Source organism: Nerophis ophidion, linkage group LG14 (genome assembly GCF_033978795.1).
Source record: "Nerophis ophidion isolate RoL-2023_Sa linkage group LG14, RoL_Noph_v1.0, whole genome shotgun sequence".
In the NCBI taxonomy this organism is placed as follows: domain Eukaryota; kingdom Metazoa; phylum Chordata; class Actinopteri; order Syngnathiformes; family Syngnathidae; genus Nerophis; species Nerophis ophidion.
The window spans coordinates 18780667-18786666 of record NC_084624.1 but is presented as its reverse complement, the minus strand read 5'-3'; the positions used below and the strand labels follow the sequence as shown (position 1 = coordinate 18786666).

Genomic DNA, 6000 nt, shown 5'->3' with positions numbered 1-6000 from the left:
TATCTCAGGATTCTAAGACCATTATAGTCATATTGAGTAAAAAACTACTTTTTGCATTTGCAAGATTTAAAAAAGCATATGTTTCGAGTAAAACTCCCAAAGATGCATTATTTCAGGCATTATTAGCCATTTTTCATGTGTGGTGTAGAAGTTATGTTTCATTAACTGTCATTTTGAGTGTTACAGTATACAGTCATATTGAGTAAAACCTAATTTTTGTATTTGCAAACCATTGAAAAACAACTGTATCTAGTAAAACTCACATGTATTCAATATCACAGGCATTTGTAGACATTTTGAACGTTTGGATTAGGAAATATGTTGGAATACATTTGTATTGCTTTTTTCGCATTATTTCAGGATTCTAAGTACATTACTGTCAACTTGAGTAAAACATTACTTTTTCTTCTTGAAAAAACTTACCAAATGTTTTTTATTTTCAGGAAAACTCTCAAAGATGGATTTCTTCAGGCATTATTAGACATTTTGCATGTGTATTTTTGGAGTTATGTTTCAAAATCTGTCATTTTGAGTGTGACCAATGTGAGGCCAGTAAAACCTAATTCTTGTATTTGTGATCCTTTCCAAAATACCTGATTCAGGTAAAACTCACATAAATTCAATATTAAAGGCTTTTTAAGACAAATTAATGTTTGGTTTTGGAGTTATGATTATAAACCTTTCATATTTAGTATGTCAGTAACACTGTTATATTGAATAAAAAAACTAACTTGTGTCTTTGTGAACCTTACAAAAGATCATTTTTATAGTACAAATAACAAAAATACATATCTCTAGGCATTATTAGCCATTTTGCATGTGTTGTTTAGAAGTTATGTTTGAATACATTTTTATTGCTTTTTTCGCATTATCTCAGGATTCTAACATTATTGTCATATTGAGTAAAAAACTACTTTTTGCATTTACAAAATTAAAAAAATTATATGTTTCGAGTAAAACTCCCAAAGATGCATTGTTTCAGGCATTATTAGCCATTTTTCATGTGTGGTGTAGGAGTTATGTTTCATTAACTGTCATTTTGAGTGTTACAGTATACAGTCATATTGAGTAAAACCTAATTTTTGTATTTGCAAACCATTGAAAAACATCTGTATCTAGTAAAATTCACATGTATTTAATATCACAGCCATTTTTAGACATTTTGCACGTTTGGATTAGGAAATATGTTTGAATACTTTTTTATTGCTTTTTTTCGCATTATCTCAGGATTCTAGGTACATTACTGTCAAATTGAGTAAAACATTACTTTTTCTTCTTGAAAACCTTACCAAATGTTTTTTATTTTCAGGAAAACTCTCAAAGATGCATTTCTTTAGGCATTATTAGACATTTTGCATGTGTATTTTTGGAGTTATGTTTCAAAACTGTCATTTTGAGTGTGACCAATATGAGGCCAGTAAAACCTATTTTTTGTATTTGTGATTCTTTCCAAAATACCTGATTCTGGTAAAACTCACATAAATTCAATATTAAAGGCTTTTTAAGACAAATTAATGTTTGGTTGTGGAGTTATATTTATAAACCTTTCATATTTAGTATGACAATTACACTGTTATTTTGAATAAAAAAACTAATTTTTGTCTTTGTGAACCTTACAAAATATCATTTTTCTAGTACAACTAACAAAAATACACATCCATAGGCATTAGAGAATTTAAGTCCCTACCTTTAGTCAAAAGTGATTTATGACCCCCCATAAAACAATGATTTATGACCCTCAAGGTCAAAGGTCAATGATTTATGAGGGGTCAAGTTCAAAGGTTAATGATTTATGAGGGGGTCAAGGTTAAAGGTCAAAGTCAAAGGTCAGGTTCAAATGTCAGGTTCAAATGTCAAGGTCAAGTGGGTGTGGCTTACCCGGAAGAGGGTGGAGTTAAGACCTGCGGTGGGAGTGGTTAAACCAGGAAGAGGGTGGAGTTTTAAACAGAAAGAGGGCAGAGTTAAGACCTGCGGTGGGAGTGGTTAAACCAGGAAGAGGGTGGAGTTAAGACCTGACAGGGAACAGAGGAGGGTTCAGTTTTTTTTAAGAAAGCAATGTCATCTGAGCAGCATGTGACCATATATTTGATAGTTTAAATGTTTACGATCGTTTGAAACAACTTCCAGATTTCGATGTATTGATGGCTGGGAATGTTACGTGTGGAGATGTGGACACGCACGCACTTCACACACACACACACACACACACACACACACACACACACACACACACACACGCAGAGGGGCGGTACAAAAGGGCGGTGTAAGGCTTAGTCATTATTTGGAGCTTTATACGTTAGCGTAAAGACTTTGTTCGATTCGGTCATGATTAGTGAAACGCCTGTGTCGATTTATAAAAATAATAAAACTTACATTGACGCTCCGCAAAAAAAAAAGTCGAGTGTTTCTAAATCGTATTCAGATGCCGCCGACCGAGTCTTTGCGTGAGAAATGGGACTTGGAAGGGGAGGGATCTTTTGGATTTGTATTCAGATACGAAATGGGGGATATCTGCTTATTTCAGCTAAAAGAAAGAAGAGACGGAAGCCCTTTCTCGATATTTTCATCGTTATCTATCGTGGATTGGGAAGTTTTTGGTGGACACGCACACACACACACGCACACACACACACGCACACACACGCACACACACACACACACACACGCACACACGCACACACGCACACACGCACACACGCACACACGCACACACGCACACACGCACACACGCACACACACACACACACACACACACACACACACACATTCGTACGCACTGAAACAACTTCCATACCTCACGAAAACATATTTAAACAGATGGAAAAAACTATCGCAGAACACAGTGTCACCTAGCAACTGGTCTTTACGGTCGTTTGAATCAACAGGTCAGTTTGGGGTACAAAGGAGGGTTCAGTTTTTACTGACTTCCCATCTGACAGTTTAAATGTTTACGATCGTCTGAAACAACAGGACACGCACGCACGCACACACGCACGCACGCACGCACACACGCACGCACGCACACACACACACACACACGCACACACACACGCACACACACACACACACACACACACACACACACACACACACACACCATTACCTCTGCTTTACCATGTTATTAGACATTGGTTTAACTCCATTTAAGCATTTAAACGTTAAAAGCATTGCACTTGTACGACGTTGTAATACTTTTTTTTTTACCAGCCGATGACGACGAAGTGAAAGACGATGAACTTTGCTTAAACGGTCTTACAAAGTTGGAAGATGATTATCGAGGTGTGTTTAAACCTTCGAATTATTTAATATTGTGTGTATTCATTATTTTGTTTTATAGAGGATTTGCCGTAAGATCCTAACGCGATCGTTTTAACACAATCGCAGTCTGGTGAGTCAAATGATTCTCATTTTACAAGAAAAAAAACATGCGGTATACAATACATATATACATATATTTACTTACATCTCCGGCTCGCTCGTCTCCCTTAAAGCTGGCGGGTCCGTCAACGGCCGTTCCAGGCAGAGGAGAAGGCTTGATTGCGCCAAAGACTCCAGACATCGAATCCTTGCTCCGAGGGGAAATCATCGAAAACGACGGTGAATGTCCGACAGGCACCCGCTGTAAGTTTTTCTCGTTTTCTGTAAGCTTTTTAAGATTCTCAGGAGCTTTAAAGAGCTCCTCTCACTCTAATGTCTTTCGCTCAAATGAATTTCGCGCCTAAGGGGAATGGGCGGGGACTGATTCCGGAGGTGGGCGGTTGTTTCCGCCAAGCAACCTTCTGGTTGAAATGGAGTGTGGATCAAGATGGATCCCTACTCTATATTCTTTTATTTAACCCAATGTTTTTTAAATACGTGTATAATGCTTTATATCCTATGTGTTGTGAATTCCATCCTACAATATCTTCCAAGGAACCCAAAGAAATGTTACCACACCTCCCTCTTTATTTATTCTATAGATTACCTGAACTATTTCATAAACTAAATCTTGTCTTGTTTCTGATGCTATGTTTTTTTATGCTCATCAATGCACTGTTGGACTGCGAGCACACAACTACTTTCCTTGCTTTGTTTTCCTCTATCCAGTTAACTGCCATATAAATTGCTACCAATTCACCCGTAAAAACAGATAGTTTATCACTGATTATTTTATTTAATACTATGTTTCCTTGTGGGATAACTGCTACAGCTCTTACCTTTTTTTTTTTTTTTTATATATAGTTTTTGATGCATCCGTATATATCATATCTCAATCCATTTTTCTATCCGGTAACTATTTAAATTTCTATTCTTTAGTAATTGCATGTTTTCTTTTGGGTTATCAAACATCCACGGTGGTATTGCAGGCATTGGTACTGTAGGACTAACTTTAATATTGTCAATTTTAACTTTATTACATATGTCTCCTATAATCCACCCAAAACTATTCTTTTTTGTTTTCTCTTTTTCTTGGCAGATTGGTAGCACTGGACAAGTCGGATATCCTTGCTTGGATCCTTTTAAAGTTGCCCGATAAACTGCTGAGAGTTGATCTCTCCTCTTGTCCAAAGGTTTTTCGTTCATTTTTACTTGTAATACTGGCACTAGGGTTGATGTAGTAGCTCCACAACATAACCTTAAAGCCTGTGACTGGATCCGGTCTATTTTCCCAAGTCATGTTTTTGAAGCAGATTGGTAAATAATGCATCCGTAATCAATAACAGATGGAATTAAAGTTATAAATATATACATGTATTGTTTTCAACGTTAACCTATCAGCCCCCCAATCATTACCCCTCAAAGACCTCATTATATTTAACACCTTTTTACTTTTTCCCCTATTTTTTTTATTTTCCGGAAGGAACACTCCTGAAGGAATAAATAAAGTACTATCTAATCTAATCTAATCAAATCTATTTTGCTGATGTGGGTTGACTAGTTCATATTTTTATCAAACCATATTCCTAAATATTTAAATACTTGTACCTCTTCTATATTTTCACCTTAGAGTTTTTATTTGGAGCTTGTTTGGTACTTTTGTCTTTGTAAAATGTATGACTTTTGTCTTTCCAACAGAGAATCTTAAACCTCAAGCCGTTCCCCAGTCTTGAACATTATTTACCACTTTGTTAGTTTTTTGATTATTTCTTTTGACTCTAAATAATATACTAGTCTTTCATTAATCTTTTTTTTTTTCCATTACTTTTCCCCAAATTTATAATTTCCTGCCTCTTCCGGGTCTTACCCTGACTTGCATATTGGAATTGTTACCGCTAATTTTCCCCTCTGCCGGTCATTCTCCTTCTTCATATATCCTGTCATATCATTTCAAGACCACTTCTTTGACGATGCCACCTAAGTTTTTGATCATTTGATAACCCGCTAGGTCTTTCCCCGGTGACGTATTTTTAACCTTTTTCAAAATTCGAACCATTTCATTCAAAGAAAATGTCATATCCATAGTGTTGGTAAAGCTATTAACGTTGTCTTCCATCATTTCCCCAATATTTAAACTCATTGTTTTTTCTCTCTTTTGTTTTTCCACATTTCTCAAATTATCATTACTGTGCACTTCAACAAATGTTTTTGCTAAAGGTTCTGCTGTTTCTTTACCCGTGACTACATCTTCTTTGATAAATGTGGCACATCATCCTCTTTACCCTTCATTCCTATCTTTACGAATCGTTATATATCCTTTTATTATAAAGTTTAATTTTGGCTTCAGCCCTGTTTCTTGAATACAAATTATACGTGGTTTAGTTTTCATATTTTTAATATATCCCTTTAATTCATGTTCGGTTGCTATCAAACTTCTGGCATTCCACCGGACCATTAACAGGGTGTTGGAATGTGGTAACATGACTCCGTCACGTCTACTCTCCGTAGTACAGCTTGCACCCGGTACCAAGATAGTTCTTTCAACAACTTTGATGCTGCTTTGACAATTATTTTGATCTTCTCAGTCTTATTTTTACTTTCATTTTGTATCAAAGCTGAGTTGTGCTCTCTGGTTTATTTTGC

At 36.0% G+C, this 6000-nt stretch overlaps 1 long non-coding RNA gene across 1 annotated transcript; it reads left to right on the top strand.

Moving 5' to 3' along the window:
- Positions 1 to 3070: 3070 nt before the first annotated feature.
- On the top strand, positions 3071 to 5629 carry LOC133568928 (uncharacterized). The gene is made up of 2 exons (XR_009809695.1): positions 3071 to 3621; positions 4457 to 5629. It is a non-coding gene; the product is annotated as an uncharacterized LOC133568928 (long non-coding RNA).
- The last annotated feature ends 371 nt before the right edge of the window (positions 5630 to 6000 follow it).